The sequence below is a fragment of the Alligator mississippiensis genome, chromosome 5 (assembly GCF_030867095.1).
Source record: "Alligator mississippiensis isolate rAllMis1 chromosome 5, rAllMis1, whole genome shotgun sequence".
In the NCBI taxonomy this organism is placed as follows: domain Eukaryota; kingdom Metazoa; phylum Chordata; order Crocodylia; family Alligatoridae; genus Alligator; species Alligator mississippiensis.
The window spans coordinates 87182079-87202526 of NC_081828.1; the positions used below are offsets into that span (position 1 = coordinate 87182079).

At 45.1% G+C, this 20448-nt stretch overlaps 1 long non-coding RNA gene across 1 annotated transcript in view; it reads left to right on the forward strand.

Moving 5' to 3' along the window:
* Window positions 1–1565: 1565 nt before the first annotated feature.
* The window catches only part of LOC109281061 (uncharacterized), a 61684-nt gene continuing 42801 nt past the window's right edge, over window positions 1566–20448 (forward strand). The window contains exons 1-2 of the long non-coding RNA XR_002087585.2: window positions 1566–1724; window positions 18605–18757. This is a non-coding gene — a long non-coding RNA (uncharacterized LOC109281061). The remainder of the gene's footprint in view (window positions 1725–18604; window positions 18758–20448) is intronic.

A 20448-nucleotide genomic window follows, 5' to 3' on the forward strand; every position in this document is an offset into this window, starting at 1 on the left:
ATAATATAAGTGAATGTCATGGGTGCCCTTGCAGATACTATGGTGTGGTATAAACATACAATTTTGGTATCAGTACAACTATGTTTCTTGCAGGACTTCAGATGTAGTTTTACCAGTCCAGTAGCCGGGATGCAATTATACTGATATAGGCTAGGGACAGAAGTTGCACACAAATCGGTTTAAGTGATCGGAAACTGGTTTAAACCTGTAATTGAACAGAAGGTCAGTGCACATAAACCAGTTTAAAAATGGCTGAAACTGGTTTAAGATAAACCTGGTTGACTGTAGTATCAAACTTAACTGATTTGGGTCAATCCGGTTTATGAAACTTTTGTCCCAGACCCCTTCCTGGTTCAAGTTAAATCATGGTCCCCCAGCACCCTAGCATGCTGTCCAGCCCTGGGATGGGCTGTGCTGTCTGCTCCCATGGGAGTGTGGGGGGTTCCCCAGTGTGCTCAGCAGCAGACCTACAAGAGGACCAGAAGCACTACCAGTCTACTTCCGGGTTCACCGGGGAGCATGCAGGGAGCCCCCCACTCCTCCCCCGTGCTCTCAGCAGTGGATCTGGAAGTGGACCAGATGTATATTATAGCACTCTGGTGCCCCAACCAGCCCCGGTTTCCATCTACACATGTGTTGCAACACATTAAATAACACCACCATAGGATTATACTTGTGTTGGGCAGTAGTATGTCCACCATAAAATAGTACTTGTGCTGGAGGAGTTAATTAGTTTACTCTGGCTTAATAGCACCACATGTGTAGAACGTGACACTTGACTTTGGAGCTTACTAGTCAGCTCCACACTAAAGCATCTGATTTAGATGTACCTGGTATGTCTTAGCTTCACATTGCTTTGCTTCTTGAAGTCCTTACAAAGGGACTGTGCTGAATCTTCCCCAATCCACTGTACTATGCTTGTCAAGCTGTTCAGTCTATTCATAAAGTAACAATAATTGCCTTTTTCAAAAGTATTGTTTTGAGTCAGGGCAGTAGCATAATGAGGAGTGTGTGACCAGGGCATCAGCCCCAGGCAGGCACTCAAAGGTGGTGAATGAACAGGAGCTACTGCCATTGCCCATCCAGGCCCTACCCCCACTGCTGCTGCTTAAGGGTGCAGACCTTGGTTATATCTCTGAGCCAGGGATATTTTGCAGCATCTAAAGGGGTGATCCCTATCATAGGCAGGGAATTTAAACAATCCTCCCTTGAATATAGAGGTCAAACTGTAACATAAGCCTCATGGGATGCCCTTCTGGCATGTTGCTACAGTAGTAAAAATTAGGTTTTTGAAATGGAGAGAACTTCAGCATTCTAATCAAGTTTACACTATTGTTGCTTTCTTTACCTGCTACATTTCACTCATCTTGAATAGTGAATCTTGAAATAGCATTGAGGTGGTTTCATGTTTTATTTCTCTTCTAGTAGTATAGTAGAGCTAGGAGTGGGGGAGAATGTATTTGGATCTTTAAAAAGCATGATAATGTTTTCACTGTATTTATTTTCATATTGCATTTTATTTTTAAGGTAAAACTTCAATATGATGATTTTTTTTCAACAGCAAAGGGCCATGTTTCTTCTCAGCATAATTCCACTGGCAACATGGGCTGTGTGTAGATGAAATGAGAGACGTATGTGAACCAGCCTCCACGTGCCAGCCCCCGCCTCCTAGGGACCACTCTGCCCACCAGCAGCTCACCCTCCTCTCCCCCCTGGAGAGGCAGGTAAGTCAGCAGGGTGTGTGCATGACATGGGGGTTTAATCAGCCTTAAATTGAAGTGGTGTTTTTTAAAACCCACCACTTCAATTTAGGTCCCCTGTTTCATCTACACAGGCCTGTGGGGTTTATATTGTAAATAACACTAGCCTCAAAGCCTGTGAGTTATTTAGGATATTGATTATTTTAATCTTTAACAAATTGATCTATATTCCCCTTAAAAATGGCAGAGGTTGTTCCTATACTCCAGTAACATTCCTGACCAGATACTTGATTATTTTTTTTTTTTTATTACACACAATATTCCAGTCATGTTAGGTACAGAGTCATATTAGTTTTCCAGGTCTCCCACAAAATCCAGGTACACTGCATTTATCACAGCAATTTTATTTTATTTAGTACACTTCAGGAACCCTTAATACCATAACTAGAATCAATACTAGCTGTCATTCTACTATTCAATTAGGAAGGATTTGAACAGATTCTCTCACAGTAGATATAACTAATCTGGTCCTATAATCTGCTTGGCATATATGCTGGGGATGGGGATATGGGGGAGTAGATAGTAAGAGGGAAATTTGAATGGATAATTTAAATAAAATATAAAAACAAACCAGGGGAAGGTTTGCATTTCCTTGGAGTATTAAGCAGCATCATTTAACCTCTTATTAAAAATTTGTAAATAGTTCTGTGTCTAAATGTATGTGGCTAGGGACAGTCTAACCTGCCTAGCTTGAACCAGTTTGCAACTGTACAGACACTCCCTCTGGACTGAAAAATGTAGGTACATGCCTGCAGTGGCTCAGGCTAGAAGCAGGAGGGCACCAAAGCAGCCCTCCCTTCCCTTCCACCGTGGTGAGCTGAGGGGAGGCATGGCCAGGCCATGGCAGGATCCTCTGATTAGGGTGGACCATCCCATCCCAGGCTTTTCCCCGCTTGCTGCTCAAGGGGAGGGAGTGTTGCTAGACCTGAGCCCCTAGCTAGCACTTTGAGGAAAAGAGGTGTATGTGCAGTGCATGCATCTGTTGAGGATACTGAGCTTTTCAATTTCCCTCTCCCTGCTTCTTCATACTGTCTGCAAACCTGACAGGTGAGGGAGACAGCAGGGAGCTGATAACACAGTGTTTATCAGCCCATCAACAAACCAAAAGCCTCTCTCATTAGTTCAAGCTCTTCTTAAACAGCTTTTTCCAAGGAAGGAAGAAGAGACATTACCAGCTGACCTGTTGATTAGCTCCAAAAAGCCCTAAGTGGACACTGTTCTGTCTGCCTGTGCCAGTGAAAATGGAGACACACAAACACAGACACCTCTCAGCATTAGCTATGGGTGCCTAGGGTCTGTGAGGCTGGGGTCCATGCTGTGGGCCATGGGAGGGAGGGAGGGATCCTTGGTTGAGCAGCGGGAAGTGAAGGGAGGTGGGGCAGAGGGAAGCCAGGCAGGCCCTGCTGTGCCTGTAATCTCCATCAGAGCTCTAGCTAGGGAGCGAGGGGGCGCAGCTTTGTTTTCCAGAGCAGACGGCCCAGCCCAGCCCAGGTCTAAAAAGCATCTGGAGATGCTGGGGGACTCTGGTTAAATTAAACTACTAAGGGATCTGGGACAGAAACTGCATATACTGGTTTGACCCAAATCAGTTAAGTCTGATGCTACATTCAACCAGGTTTATCTTAAACCAGTTTTAGACATTTTGAAACTGGTTTATGTGCACTGAAGTTATGCTATGTTACAGGTATAAACCAGTTTCTCATCACTTAAACCAGTTTAGATATAACTTCCGTCTCCAACCTGTGTGTGCATGCAGGTGCCCTTGTGCTTGGCAAGCTTTCTGTCACTGAATAGAATGTTAGGCAGTGAAAATTGAACACCAGTTGGTGTCAGAATACTTAAGTGTACATCCAGCTCAGCTTCAACTGAAATGGATATCTAAGGGAAAAAAAGAATACTGACTTTTTTAGTCAATACATTTTAAATCCTAAATGCTAAGGATCTGTGTCCTCCTTCCCAGCCCTTCCAAATTCAGTGTTATTTCTCCAATTGCTAGAACTACCATGTGGAATCAATAACTCATTGCTCTTGTGTTCTTAGTGCACTCACCCTTCTATTTCTGGGAGATCAATATCCCAGGTAGGAATACAAAACCTGAGTGGAAATTACTATTGCTGAGTTTTCCAGATGTCAGGCTGGTGGGAAGGATTTTGATAACAAGAAGAACAGCCTCCTCTTCCAAGTGAGAGGAGACACCTTAGCTGAGCCTTCCCCAAATGGTGAGAGCAGAATTCATACTGCCCATTTTAGCATTTGGCAGCAAAGAACAAAAAACTTACTGCTGTTTCATGGACTCTCCTTTCAGAGTACATCATAATATTTGTTGATTATGCTGATGGAAATGTGGTTAGAAATGTAGTTTGACCTTGATCTTGGGTAATTAGAAAGTTAAGACAAAAGTTTTCTGATATAACTTAGCTCCAGGCAGATTGTTCGTTAGCTTCATTTTTCTAACTGTATTGGAGAGATAATACGTAAACGTATTTCAAAAGGCCTAGTTAGGAAAATAAAATATGCACTGAAAAATATTTAGAAGAACATAAGTGAGTTCATTTGAAGATGTTTGAATAGAACTACTGCAGAAAATGAAATGTTCATGGTATCTGCTTAAGTGAATGCATATAATACTTAGAGAATAGCTTGAACTATGTAATGTGGTTATCTTGGCATTCAGAAGTAGTTTGTGTGGATATACAATACAGTTATGCTGGTTTGGGGATTTTTTTACTTAAATGTATACATTGATATGAATTCCACTAATATGCAGAGTGAACAAATGACCATCTCTTCCAAGGTATCTGCTTCACTGCTAAGGGAAGGGATACAGGGTAGTATTCTGTTTGCATTGAACAAATAGCTAAAGAAACTGACCACATTGATGCTGTGTTTGTGCTGGTGCATTGTTACCCGTGACTTTCCAAAAAGCATAACTATACCAGAAAGTAGAGTGATTTACAGCGGTATAGGGCTGCACATCATATTTCCATGCCATGACTAGAGTGCTGTAAAAGTTGATTGTATTAGTATAAATATGTTGTGTCCACAGATTTTCTGTGAATCTGAAGGCTTCTTTCTTCTTCTTCGGCAACCACTCACAGTCGAGGATGATTGTCTTCCATGATTGTCCTATCTGTATGGCTGATGAGGCCTATCTGTGGTTGACAGACACTACTGCAGCTTGGACATGTGTTTTTGTGTGGGGTGGATGGCATTGGATTCTTGATTTGGTCTGCAACATGCTGTTTCTGCCACTCCTTGCTTTTCCATCTCCTGTTGTTGTAGTGAGGTTTCAAACTACTGAGAACCCTGCAGCAGACTCTTCCTCCATTTACAGTGGTCCTGGGCAATAGTAGATTTTGCATTTTTGAAGTTGGCCTTGAGGACGTCCCTGAAGTGCTTTCTCTGCCCTTCTCTTAAGCGTACAGCTTGGCTGAGCTGGGAGAATAAAACTTGCTTTGGGAGTCTGGAGTTGGACATCTGGATGGCATGGCCAACTCAGCAAAGTTGATATTGGATGATCATCGCCTCAATACTTGTGGTGTTTGCTTGCAGGAGGATGCTAATGTTGGTGAGTCTTCCTTTCTACTGGACTCGGAGGATTTTCCACAGGCAGCATTAATGGTATTTCACCAACAACTGTAGCTGTCTCGTGCATTATCCATGTCTCAGCTCCATACAGCAAAGTGAAGATCATGACTGCTTGATAAACCATGAACTTGGTTTCAGAGATGATGTCACGCTCTTTGAACACCAGTTTCTTCAAGCATCCAAATGCTGCACTTGCACTTTTCAGGCAGTGTTGGATTTCTTTGTTGATGTCAGCCTTCTGTAAGAGATGGCTTCTGAGGCATGGAAATACTCAATGTTCTCCAGAGTCTTACCATGGATCTGGATGAGCAGAGCCAGGGACTGTTCATTAGGAGTTTGTTGGTGGAGGAACCTTAGTCTTCAGAATGTTAAGCATCAGTCCCATTTTCTTGTATGTCTCGGTAAAGACGTCAACAATTGCCTGAAGGTCTGCTTCCAAGTGAGCACACACACTACAGCATCATCAGTGTACTGGAGCTCAATGATTGAGGTTGAAGTGGTTTTGGTTTTGGCTTGGAGTCAGCTGAGGTTAAACAGTGTACCATCCATTTGGCAGTTTTGGTCCACTTCAGCTAGAAGCTTGTTGGTGGTCAGATGTAGCATTGTGGCAAGAAATATTGAGAAGAGTATTGGAGCGATGATGCAGCCTTACTTAACTCCTGCTTTAACCTCAAAGGGATCTGTGATAGATGCTGAGAATCACTGCTTGCATACTATCATGGAGCAGGCAGAGAATGGTGACAAATTTTGGTGGGCATCTGTACTTTAGAAGGATCCTCCACAGCACTTCTCAGCTGAGTGTTGAAAGCTTTTGTGAGGTCAAAGATCATGTAGAGAAGCTTATGTTGTTCCTGCCATTTCTCCTGAAGCTGGCAAGGAATTGGTAAATTACAGGAATAAACTTAACCTTTGGTATTGCTGAATTGGTATTGTAAATGCTGAACATAAAAAAAGAAAAAAGAAAATGTGATAGGCCTCTAAATATTGTGGGACCTAGAGCCTCTTTTTCCTGGTTTCTGAACCCTTATTTAGCTTGTTCAAGCTTTTCCCTGCACTCAGGAATTCTAGAATGACTGAGAACTGGGGCTTTAAGAAAAAAACAAATAAGTCAAAAGTTAACTGCACTGTGAAAATTGCATTGTTTTAAGTGCATTGTTTTAGGTATAGGGACAGGTATAAGTCAATTGAGTATGTTAGTCTGGTGGAGACCTGTGTATTGACTAACCAGCCTTTTAAGTAGACATGTTCACAAGGACAGCTCATAGCTGATCAGGAGATGTATACTATTTCACTGTCTGGTCCAGAGTTCAGAGAAGTTGGTGTGAGGTTTAACTAACTAAATCTGTACCTGCCACAGACTGCTCAATCTACCTTCTTGGTCCAGCTGGATTCTTTGCCATTGATTACCTGCTTCCCTTCCAAAAGCATGTGAAAAGTAGCAGCAATATTGCAGAGGATGTTCTCTGCCTCTTTGCCACTTATCCGCAATAAAGAGGAACTTTACACCACTTTGGACTGGGGGCCTTGCTACACATTGTACTTTGAGCCACACAAATGTTGATTGGCTTAATGATAGTTGGGAGTTTGGAGCAGTCACACCTAGCAGTCCAGAAAACTCCTCTGACTGTCCCCACTTGTGCAGCTATGAATTGCCACCACAAGCCTGTTGCATAAGGAGGTCCCTTCCAGCCTTACTTCTCTGTGATTCTTTATGCTTTGCCTGTCCGTTGCCTGCCACAGCAGCAATATTCTAGACTGTGGGGAGGGGAGTGAGGTGGCAGGGTCCCTCATGATGGGCTCCACAGGGAGGTTGCTGCACACCTGCTCCTGGCTTCCAGTGCCTATATGCTTCAAGCTCACTGTCACACATCTGGGCATGTCTCCTAGCCAGACAAGTCCCTCAGACTGTTCCAACTCATCTCTGCCTCACACCCGCCTCTCCTTGGTGCTCCCAGGTCTGGTGGGGACAGCCCAGCAGTGCACGGAGCAAGTAGACAGACACCCCTAGCCCCTGGGGTTGGGGAAGGCCCAGGCAGTGGCCACAGGAAGCTGGTGGTGGTGACGGCAGTGGGCACAGGGCTGGGGCCTGTGGCCATGGCAGCAGCTGGTGCAGCCAGCTCCCTTGCATGTTGGCTTCAATCTACATCTGGGAGCGGAATCCACTTGCAGCCAGTTCCTGTGTCCACGTGGGCAGTGGCAGAGCTGTGCATCTGCAGCCTGCATCTACTCACTGCCACCCAACTCTGAAGTAGTGGCTTTCCCAGCCGCATACACTCCACAGCAGCTGCCGTCAGCTTTTGCTGGGTGGCATGTGGATTGGGTGCAGGGAGCAAGGTGTTCCTGGAGCCACAGGGTTGGAGCTTGGGGCTTGCCAGAGCCTAGCCAAAGTCTGGGGCCTTCTTGGGGCTGGCCATGCTCTCTTCTGCTCCCCAGGGTTTGGTGGCAGGGTGGGGAGAGAGGGGGCACAGGGTCCAACAGTGGCCACCTACCCAGACAGGCTGTATGCTGATGGGAAAGGTTGTCGTTCCTGGACTTGCGGGCTGGAGGCTGAGGGAAATAGAAAATGTGTGGCTCCAGTCCCTGGCCACTCCACTAAGCAGCTGGGAGTGTGAGAGCCCACAGAATAGGACGGTGGAGGAGGGGCCATCTCATCTTGGGGTACTGGAGGACTTCTACTTGAGCAGCATATCTGTGAGGCCACACTTCAATGGAACAGGAGCTGAGTAGTGCGGATCAGAGATGATTCTGCAATGGAGTGTTGTCACTTTGAGCTGCATAATGAGTAATTTAAGACACTTAAAGGTGTTAATGTGTACATAATCCAGGGGTTAAGAGTTTCAGGATCCACCCAAAATCTGTGTGTAACAAGACCCTACTACAGGGTCATGAAGAGAGATCACAGGTTCTCCCATAACAGGAGCCCTGGTGGCAACTTTCAATGTAATAAAATCTTTGACATTGCCGAACTCTGTGGTTCTCTTGTATGCATGCATTATTTCAAGCTCTCACATTTTAAATTTGTATTCTTGGTAAATAAACATGTCTGCCTTAATTCTTAAATTCTAAACTTCCTCTGTGGTTGCGCAGATTAAAATTTAATTACCTGTTCTAGGGGGCTCATTGCTACTGTGGCTTGAGTACTGGCTATCACTCCTCAGCTAGTTTTACAAATTTAACTACTCTGGTACTGCTTCCATACATCCATTCCACTACAGCTGCAGCCATAGTGTGCTATACTAATGCAGGCTTGGAAATGACTATGACTATTTCCATACCACTTATCCTGAGACATTACCCCACTGAGGGTTGCACTGTCTTTGCCCACAATGTTTTATTTTTTAAATAACCAGAATTTCAGAAGTAGTACATTTATTACAGATAGCTCATCTGCAGAATAGTAGAGCATTCAGTAGGCTTTAGCTTTCATAGGAAGGTTTTATATATATTTCTTACTGAATAAAACAATCCAATGTTAATAATGAGTCTAATGACACCTTGTCACTCAAAAGCTAGTTATAATTTTCTCTAATCAGCATGGTACAAAACAACATTTTATAGAGTGTTATTTTTTATTTCTGTTTAAACATGCTGCACACCTAATGCATTTTATTTTGAGAAACCAGGGAGGGGCAGGTTAAATCTTTTACAATGCACTTGCATACATCAGCTGTGAAATTAGTCATGGTATTTAACACCACTAATCTTTTAAGGCACAATTCTTTTTGCAGATTTATAAATCATTGTTGTTGACACAGTTTGCCCCTTACTGAATCCTATTTTGGTTGGGCAAAAGCAATTGCAGGTTTTAACTCTTTGATGATGACTATAAATGCACACAGCAAGGAATAATAATTACAAACTATCATCAAGATGGTGATAAAAGTTCTTGCAGTGTTAATTTTAGTTTGCACACTACAGGACCTTCACTATTCATTTGAATATTTGTTAGCAAGCTGCTGTCAATCAGGTTCTGCTGCTAGCAGGCATCCAAAGAGACACTTCATGGGGTGAAGCAGTTCATGGGAGTTTATGGATAGAAGTGTATAGGCACCATATATAATGTAACATAGTTGTCTGTGTTGTATCTTGTAAATTACAAATCCTACATTGATGGAAGGTAGGTCAGAGTGGCACCTTATTGGCTAATTCAGAGAAACATAAGCTTTCTCAAGATGCTATCTGATGAAGTAATAAAAATAATTTTACAAAAGCTTATGCCCCTGAAGTAGTCTGCCTGACTTCAGACTAACACAGTTAACTACCTCTTTAAAATCCTGTATTGGCAGGGGTATGGGTACCTATGTTTAGATATTGTACAGAAAAATCACCATCTTACGTGGATGCTCAGTGGCATTTAAATATATAAACCAGGGTAGAGCCCTTCAACATAGCTACAAGCACTCCTTCAGCTCAAAACATTGTGTATAAAATAGTCCCAACTTGTGATGCAGTTTAGCCTCATTAAAAATTCTGTGTACTGTAGGGGTTTATTTGTCCCAGTGAGATCGGACGGGGGCAACAGCAACCATCTTTATTGTGCAAAAGCTTAACTGAATGGTTTCAGGCAAAATAGCAGGTGGTAACTAGAGATAAGTGGGGATATTCTGTATTGTGTTTAATGGCAAGAATGCAAAGCATATAAATAATACTGGGTGTTTCTACACAAGATGCTATGGCTCCATAGCATCTGTTGGCAAAAACTGGGATGCTGTTGCTACATTTGCTATAGCAACATACTCCCTCATTATTGTGCATTGCTACAGCAAAGTAGAGGCCAAAAATAACGGGTCATGGCTGGCACACCGCATTACAGGCTGTTACTGTGCCATCTTTTAGTACTTTCAAAAGGAAGCTTGCTTCATCAGATGCTGCAAAGGGACTGCCAGCCTTTTGATGAAGTAAGCCTTCTGCTTATAAACTAAATAAATCAGCAATGTATAGCATAAGATACAAGTCTACCTTGTCTTCTGTGAAGTATTCTGGCTTTGTATGACACTTACCTTGTGGTTTCAAGAACACTTTGTTCTACAAGGCAGTAAACTGTTGCATCAGTCTTTGGACTGAGGGAGAATGTAACACAGCAAGGCTTCAGTCAAATCAGTGCTATCATCAGATCCAACGTAATGATTGTATACAACTAGCTCTTCTTCAAAACTTTGCTGAATTCCTTCAGGACATCTTGAAGGCTGTCTGTTGCAATGCTGTGTGCTCCTGTTAACTTAATGCCCAGTGGCCCAGACAGTTCTCCACCTAGCATGCTGGCTCACTGTCCTTTGGCAGTTATGAGATAGAAGACCCCTCAATCCTTCCCATAGTGGGAATTGATGTACCATTATCCCTTTAAGGCAACTGTAGTAAAAACATATTGCTTCTCATGAAAAAATAGGAGGACAATTTGAGGTGATAGCAATTTGTATGTCTCTTTTTACCTCAGATCCTGAGTGTCTACATGACACCTTGTACTCTGGGTTTTCATCTGCAGTGGCACTGTTTCCATATAATTGACCTATCTGACTGTAGAAATTGGTGAGCGTTTCACAGGCTGAAATTCAGTTTGGATCAACAACAGTATTTGTGACAGCTAGAAGCATACCCTGTTTGTTTGACTTCTTTTCAGTTGGCTTGAACTTTTTGTTTGATGTGACCCTTCCACTTCCAATGATAGCATTCAACATCATGGAAACAGTATGCATCATATCTGCAACTCCCACCACAGCTATAGCAGCTTCCCTGGGATGAAGAATGTATTTATTTTTTGCACTGTAATGGTGAATTTTCTTTGGATTGCATTTAGTGAATCACAGTTGATATAATTTTCACAGACCATGCCTAGATCTTTGAATTGAGGGCTGTAGTCTTGTAAGCAAGTTCTGTTTCTTCAGTTATGGCTAAGTTTTCCTTCACAAACAGTCTGTGTTGTAGTGCAGCTGATTGCATTGGTTGAAACAGAACCATCTTATTGTTTCAGATGTAGTCTGTGCAAAGTGATCTTGTTTCATAGTAGGGTTTGGCTGGGGACACAGGTGAGTGAAGAATGTCAAAAGCCTCTGAGGTCATGACAGTCAATAGCATGGTACATTACTGCTTAGTTTCAGTAATCTGATTGGCTTCCAGGTATAAGATGAGCCGGTCAGTATAGGAATCCCAAGACAACATGCTGGCCACATTAAACTCTTGCATGTAGCCCCAGGGCCACAAACCCCAAACCCTAGCTGCATGGAACCTGATGGGATGGCATTCCCTGATCTGGGCTCCCCAGGTGGTGTATGTCTCTTTCTTTCTTGCAGCATTTGGTATTTACAGTTCAGGATGAAGCACTGCAGCATCCTGCTCACTGAAATGCTGTTCTAATGACCAGTTTTGTGTATTACATGGGATCATTTATCCAAAATCAGGTAGGGAGCAACAGACCAGTGAGATTTATTCTACAAACAAAAGGCTAACAGAATGCACTGCAAGCATAACAGCAGACAGCAACAGGAGACAAACACACAAGGTCTATCTATTGGCAGAAGCATGTAACACTTAGGACAAGAAAGGTTGACCTTTTTCGATTTGGGCAACTCCTCACTAGACTCAAGGCACCCCTCCATAACTTTTGTGAATTGAATGGCACCCAATTAAAGAACAAATTTATATAACAGTGCTTACCTCCTTACGTAGGGATGGGGGATTCTCCAGGGAGGGTAAAGCCTGGGCCTGGTTTGTCAACCTTGGTTAAGAATGAGTGATTTAGGACCTTTTCTGGCCTTCAACAATCATCGGTAATGCTCCAAAGTTAATTCTAAATGGTGCAATATGATGGCTTTCAATTTGTCATAATTGTAGGTGTTGTCCCTAGGAAGGGCACAGTATGTGGCTTGCACTTTCCTCAATAACAGGGATCCCAACTGACTAGCCCACATAATTCTATCTAGCCCCATTTGTATTGCTGTTCTCTTGAAGGAGTCTATGTAAGCCTCTGTGTCCTCTTCTTTCGTCATTTTGTGTATCCAAAAAGATGCCCAATTTTGTCTCATCCATTCTTGTTGCTGTATGGCCTGCTGCTGTTGGACTTCTAACACTTTGGTGACAGCATGTAGTGTTGGCCTAATAGGCCAACTTGGGATGCCAGATTCACTTCCATTTCTACATCGGCCTCCAGTGTCACACCTTTTCCCTGTTTCCCAGCCAGCACACCAACTTGTAATTTCCCATGACATTCACTTGTACGCTTCATCTTTTTGAGCTAATTAGATGTATCTGCCTCCTTTTGTGTTGGCAGCTTGCCCTCCAGTGAGATTCCCTTAAAAAAACCCAAAAAAACAATGCCATTCCTTTTGTGGTTAAGGGTAATGTGGCAGAGCACCTTCAGGGTGCTCACCACATGGTAGGGGCTGCAATAGGCAGGGGCTGAGCCCAGCAGGGAAGGCAGCCAAGTGAAGCTCCCCAGATCTCATTCTAAGTGGGGAGGTGTCTGGCAGAGCACCTTTTGGGGGTGCTCGCCACTTGAGGGCTCTCACAGGCTCCAAAGGGAGTCTGTTTTAGAGCAGGAGCTGCAGAAACCTTCCCTTGGTACCATTTAAAGGGGGAAGATGTGTGGCAGGGCACTGTGGGTACCTATCACTTTATGACCAGAGCCAAGCAGCCAGCAGTTGCTTGACTGAGGCAGCCATTTTAGATCCCTGTCTGCCTATATAAACAGCTCAGTTCCCTGCTGGCTGGGAAGGCAGTAACATTGCCTGGCTGTGAGGCTCCGTGTATTATCCTGGAGGTAAGGGAGGAGCTGTGGGGGATGGTTAGGAGGCTCCTGGTCCTGGTCATGACCTAAAACTGCCCCCTGCCGGGAGTGGGCGGCCTGCTGGGGATCTCAGTGGTGTGGGAGCCCACCGGAAATGCCAGGCCTGTTATCACCCTGGTGAAAGGCTGATAGGGGTGCTTTAACCCTAGCCCTCACCTTTGGGTGGGTTGCGTGACACCAGAGGCAGTTGGGACCAGGCACAGCTGTGGCTATCTGAGCTCTGTGGGGTGAAAGACCCTGAGGAAGGAGAGTGGGGGCCATGCACGGCTGTGGCCACCTGAGTCCTGTCAGGTGCAAGACCCCAAGGAGGGAGAGTGGGGGCCAAGCACGGCTGCAGCCACCTGAGCCCTGTGTGAGGTGCAAGATCCCAAGAGACCCTGAGGTGGGAGAGTGGGGGACAGGCACGGCTATGGTCACCTGAGCCCACCGGGGAGCGAAGCCCTGTGGCCCCAAGTGAGGGGGTGGTATAGAGCCCCAGTGAGGGGGGTGGAAATGACCCCAGTGTGGGGGTAGCCCCAGGTGAGGGGGGTGGAGATCTGGAGCCCCAGGGAGGGGGTGGTGTGGAGCCCTAAGTGAAGGGGGCTGGGATGATTAGCCCCAAGTGAGGGGGCAGTGAGTAGCCCGAAGCGAGGGGGCAGAGATGAATATCCCTGAGTGAAGGGGGTGGTGTGGAGCCCCGAGTGAGGGGATAAGAACACTCTGGTGAGGGGTGGCCCCAGAAAGGGGCAGAGATGAAGAGCCCCAGTGGAGGGGGAAGGAAAACCAGAGGGCTGAGTACCCAGTATATTTATATGTATAGAGTTGTCCCCGGAAGGGGCCAGAGTAAGCTTAGACCCAGTCAGGTAATTGGCTGACTGCTACCTTGGGGAGGGTTGTGGGAGAGGCCCAAAAGATGGTACGTCTACCACCCAAGGGACGGACTAGCCAAGCCTATGGCCTAAGGGGCCCGCTCCAAGAGGGAGCAAGGCAGAATAAGTTGTTGATGGATGAAAGGGACCCTGTGAGAGAGGGTGGAGTGTGTGAGGCCCGAGTGAGAGGAGGGCGGTATGAATGTGTGTGTGACTGAGGCCTTACAGTGTGGCCTAAGCTTGCTCCGGTGGTAGGCCGGGAGCACGGTAACATCTGGATGCTATCTGCGAGGCATGGCCTGTGGTGTAGGGGAGGTATGGAGCTGCAGATAGTGCCCCCTTGCATCAGGGCATAAAATTGGCAGCCTCCCACCTAATTAGCATCCTCATTAATTAAGAACAAGGCATGGCAGAAGAGTCAGGTGGGGGGCATGCCCAAAGGCAAGTGGGGAACCTAGCACTGTGGCTAGGCGGGGAGCCCCACTTTGCCACAGGTACTGTAGCTATATTTCAGTGACCCTAATTACATTCAAGGTATATGTCCGATCAGAAGAGATGCAAACATTCTCTTCAAATCCTGTCTGCTCTATACAGTTCTTGAGGTTTGGTTGTAGCCGTGTTTGTCTAAGGACAGAGGCAGGAAAAGTTCTATGGTTAGGTGTGTATCTTTCATTAGACCAACTGAGTAGTTGGAAAAAAGTATTTAGCAAGCTTTCAGGTGCAGTCACCCTTCATCAGGCATAGGAAGTCTCTGCTAGTCTGAGACTCCAAGGAATAAGAGAAGCTAAAAGTGTGGTAAGATGTCAGTGAAAATGCAAAATAGGTAGAGACAAGAAAGACAAAAGGTAAAGCGGGGAGAGGAGGGGGAAGGGAGCAGGGGAAAAAAAATAGTTTCTTGAAATTAATTATTCTTTCTGTAGGGAATATGTATTGATGTGGCAATGACTTATAGCCAGAGACATGGTATACTTTAGGAAATAACAAAGTGGATATGAGCATTAAATCTGGCAAACTGGATGAAACTTTGTTTAAAAACCTGCAATAGAAAATACCATCTAGAGACAACCTAGTAAGAGTGAAATGGAAAAAGGCAAATATTACTTTGAACATGCTCAGATTCATAGTTTAACAAACCAATACCAAATTCAACCAAGTGTCCTCTGTGCTTCAGTCAGTTATTCTAATCTCATCAGATGGAATCTGATCTCTTTCAGGGCAGATTTCCCCATTATACTATCTGTTGAAAGAAACAATCCAGGAAAAAAAACATAATTATGATATTCACTATCACTTCATGTTGATGCAAAGGAACCGTCATGGTTTTTTGACATAGTTCCTGCTTAAGTTTACAGATGCTGCTATCCTGCTCATAGCCTCAGTAAGAACTTTTTCTTCTGTTCCTTTCATACAGTTTGAATATTGGTATCTAAGGGGTTACATCACAACAGGAATAAAAATCCTGAAGAGAGCATGTCATCGGGAAGCAGCGCTTAGTGAATGAAATACCTTAGGGCTCATAAGTGCCAGAAATGAAATGTGCACTCTGTTTCTCTCGTGGCTTTATTTATATCTTTTTAACATTTCCCTCTGTCTTTTATTTTCTCTCTGTTTTATTTTGACATCTTGTTTACGTTTGTTTAATGGTTTAATTTGTCTTTGGGCTGCACAATTACTATGAGTTCTTCCTTTGGATATGGCAAACTGTAGAATTGCAGAATGTTTGGCACTCAGTGTAATGTTGATATGAAGCAGACTTCTGTTAAGTTTCTGAAATTATTCTAGTGGTGCAGATTCTTGGTGCTTCATCTCCCTCTCTCCCTGCCAACTGCTGAAGTAAAATCTGCTGCTGTGATCTTTTCGAACTGTGGATAAATGAAAACTTTGTTTGGATATATTGCACAGCTGCCATAAATGGAATCCTCAAGTGGAAACCTCTTACTTGAAAGTTTTTTTTTGCCACAAGTGAGACCTTAAAATCAACAGAAAATATGTTGTTCCAAATAAGAAAGACCATAAGTTTTCATGAAATAATTTATTTTTGTAATAGGACCATATAAATAAATTGTATTGGCTTGGGAAATCCTGCTAGGAAAGCAATGAATATTTTATTGACAAGACTACTCGGAATAATAGGATAAAGGCTCAACTTGTACCTTTCCCTTCTGTCTCTTCAATACATACTGGACACGTTACTGACCACTGAAAAGTAAAATGTCCCTGCAGGGCATGGATGAAAAATATCACCTTGAATTCCACACTAAGTTCTCTTAACGGTTTTTCAATGCTCTTCTAATTCCCAAGGGAGCTTCTATATTTTTCAGTGGTCAGAAATGGATAATACATAGCACATTTTTATTAATTAGCTATGAGAAGGAAAACTTCCCTGAAGAACAAAGGAAGTTTGGCTGTGTTTATCATATTTATTATGTAATATTTTGGCCTAGATTTTTCAAGAGATGTCTGATTCAGAAGAAAGCATAGTTTTGCTTGGAGGGTATATTGGCTTGTAGGGGTTCAAACAGAAATAACACATACATTAGAAGATTTTATTTTTGGACTATTGAGTGTCAGGAATGTAATATGCTGTGAATAAGAAACATGTCCTGAGGAGGGACACTGAACAGCAATCACACTGAGCAAGCAGAGTTAGTACTTTTTATCCCAGCATGTTGATGCCCATACCTTATGCCAACTGACTTTCCAAGCAGCGTTTCTAGGCAAGTTTCAAGCATGGCTCTCCTTTTGTTTCTCTGTCTTTGACTTAATTCAAAATAGTTTGTCTGGTGAGTTCCTTAGGAGGGTTTCCCAGATACTCTAGTCCACTAAGTTTTAGTTGTTTTTTATTCTTTCATAGTTTCATAGATGTTAGGGTCGGAAAGGACCTCAATAGATCATCGAGTCCGACCCCCTGCATAGGCAGGAAAGAGTGCTGGGTCTAGATGACCCCAGCTAGATGCTCATCTAACCTCCTCTTGAAGACCCCCAGGGTAGGGGAGAGCACCTCCTGCGTGAGCGGTGGGACTTTGCTGTCTGTGACTCCCAGCAGATGTCCGGGTAGTTTAGGTCCCCCATGACTACCGCCTCTTTAGCTTTTATGGTCTCCGAGATTTGTCTCAGGAGCCCCGAATCTCTTTCTTCCCCTTGATGTGGGGGTCTGTAGCAGACCCTTACCACCAAATCCCTTTCTCCTTGCCCCCCATGTAGCTTAACCCACAATCCTTCTACTTCTTCATCCTTGGATTCCGTCTTGATGAGGGTTGATGTATATTGCTCACTGACATAGAGCGCAACCCCTCCCCCTTTCTTCCCCACCCTGTCCTTTCTGTACAATCTATAGCCCTCAATATGTACCGCCCAGTCATGGGATGAATCCCACCAGGTTCCCGTTAGCCCCACTAAGTCATAGGTGTTTAGTGAAAGCAGGAGCGCTAGTTCATCCTGCTTGTTTCCCATGCTCCTAGCATTAGTATATAGGCACATGAGCCCTGCGACTGGTGCCTTTGCTGCCCCCCGCTCCGAGTCCCAAGGGGCCCTTTGATTCTTACCTTCTCATTTCTTACCTGTGCCGTACTGCTGGCCTCCCCATGGCTTTCAGGTTCCCAATGCTCTCTTTCTTCAGGCTGGGCTGTCCTTGTGGGTGCCACATGGTTTGGTGGTCCACAGCTTTCCCCGCCCTCATCTTCCCCTCCCCCTGACGAGCCTAGTTTAAAGCCCGCCGGAGGAGATCTGCCAACCTAGAAGAAAACACACGCTTACCTTTGGGGGACAGGTGAAGCCCATCCCAGCTGAGCATGTCCCTCGTCGTGATGTGTGGGTCGTTGTCCAGGAAGCCAAAGCCTGCCTCGAGACACCACTGCCGAAGCCGCCAGTTGGTCTCTCGGATGCAGTTCTTATGCCGTCTTCCGCATCCGTTCACTGCTAGGATGGAAGAGAATACCACCTGTGCACCGAACTCCTTCAGCACGCCGCCCAGAGCACTGTAGTCTGCCATCAGGTGATCGGGGGTTCTCCTGGCCACATCATTAGTACCCACATGGACTAGGACCATGGGGTAGTAATCGGTGGGCTTGATCCTGGCCTGGATTACCTCCGTCATATCCTGAATCTTTGCTCCAGGGAGGCAGCATACCTCTCGTGCTGAGGGGTCCTGGCGACAGATGGGCCCTTCCATACCTCTCAGGATGGAGTCGCCTATGACGAGCACTCGTCACCACCTCCTCTGGGTCCTCTTGGATCTCTTGATCTGTTTGGAGTGTGAAGAATGTGGTGTTTCCTCCTGCCCAAGGGTTTCCTCCTCCCCTTCCATCTCCTGCAGGATCTTGGGACATTAGGGGCATCTTTACATGTGCTCTGGGGTGGGGGTGAGGGGCACTTTGATTAGAGTGACCCTTGTGGTCTGTTCTAATTAAAACACCGGCAGCATCTCATGTATTCAGCATCGTACGCTTCAAAATGGTGGTGGGCGTGTTTTAACTAAAGGTTGTTCGATGAGCTCCTCATCCATGTGGGAACAAATGACATGGCCAGGAGTAATCCAGACCAGTTCAGGAGTAACTACAGGGCTCTGGAGGCTGGGCTGAAGGGGTCAGATGCCCAGGTAGTTTTTTCTTTTGTGCTCCCTGTTGCAGGCCACAGTTCTAGGAGGGAATGATGTATTGAGGAAGTAAACTGATGACTCTGGTGGTGGTGCTACTGAGAGGGCTTCATATTCCTCAACCACAGCATGCACTTGAGGGAGAGAGGACTCCTGGGAAGGGATGGCATCCACCTCGCATGGAAAGGTAAGTCCCTGTTCTTGGCCAGGATGGCCAATCTTCTGGACAAGGTTTTAAACTAAGATTTCTGGGGGATGGGGATACACTAATTCAAGCATGCCCAGGGACTGTCACACAAGAAGGTTCCATAGATAGGGACACTAGGAGAGCCACTCTTGCAGGAACTGAGGGAATAGTTCTCCTTCAGCATGACAGGAAGTCAAGGGCCTCAGAAGGAGGACTCAGGTGCCACTACACTAATGCCAGGAGCATAGGGAACAAGCAGGATGAGTTATCCCTCCTGCTCTCCAGTGGGCATTATGATCTAGTAGGGATTATGGAGACCTGGGGAGACTCCTCACATGATTGGAGTGTAGCCATGGAGGGCTACATCCTGCACAGAAGGGACTGAGTAGGGAAGAAAGGTGGAGGTGTAGATCTCTACATGAACGAGCAGTACACCTTCTTGGAAGCTGACATTAGCTCCAAAGAAGGATGGCCTGAAACCCTCTGGGTCAAACTGCGGGGGGGTGGGTGCGGCGGGTGCATGGTGAGAGGAACCTAATTGTAGTTATATACTACAGACCACCAAACCGGGTGGGGAGGAACTTGAGTTTTGAGTACACATGAGCACATGACATGACTGTCATGGGCGACTTCAATTATCCAGATATCTCTTGGGAGGAACACTCAGCAAAGTCGGATCAGTTGCATTCCTTCCTAACCTGCATTGAAGAGCTTTTCCTGATGCAGGAAGTGCATGAACCAACCAGAGGTAACGCTCTTCTAGACTTGGCCCTGGCCAAGGGGGATGACCTGGTGACTAACATAAAAATAGAAGGTAGCCTGAGTGACTGCAACCATGAAATCAACATGTTCACTGTCTGTTGCAAGGCAGACAAATTAGATAGCAGGACTGAAGTTTTGGACTTCAAAAATGCAAATTTCAACCAACGGAGGTGACTAGTAGGGAAAGGACTGTGGGACCTGGGGCCTAAGGTGAAAGGAGTGCATGCAGAGCGGTTGTTCCTTAAAGACGCAATCCTCAATCACAAAGGAAGTCCATTCCCATTAGAAGAAAAGGTAACAAGAGGGCTGGGAAGCCCTCCTGGCTAAACAGGAATAACATGGTCCTAAGTAAGAATTAGGCCCTACCTAATTCTTAACCCAAGATAAAGAGGCATACAAACAGTGGAAGCTTGGGGCATGCCCCAAGGAGGACTATACAACAATGGTCTGCACTTGTAGGGAACATATTTGAAGGGATAAGGCTAGTTCTGGCAACTGAACTAAAATTAGCAACAGGAGTCAAGGACAATAAGAAGTCCTTCTTTAGGTAAGTAGGGAACAGGAGGAAAACAAATGGGTGTGTGGGGCCACTGCTCAGCAACTCAGGACAGCTGATTACTGGCACTCAGGAGAAAATTGAACTCCTGAATGACTACTTTGCTTCAGTCTTTCACCGAGCCAAGGGGAAAATCATGTTGGATAGTGTACAGAATGAGCAGGGTAGGAATGAATGCCTTCCTACTATTACTGTAGAAGTGGTATGTAATCATATGAAAGAATTAGACGTATATAAATCAGCAGGACCAGATGAACTTCATCTAAGGGTGCTGAAGGTGCTGGCTGAAGTCATTGTGGGAGCACTGGCAAAACTTTTCCAAAACTTGTGGCTGTCTGGAGGGGTCCCTGAGGACTGGAAGAAGGCCGGTGCT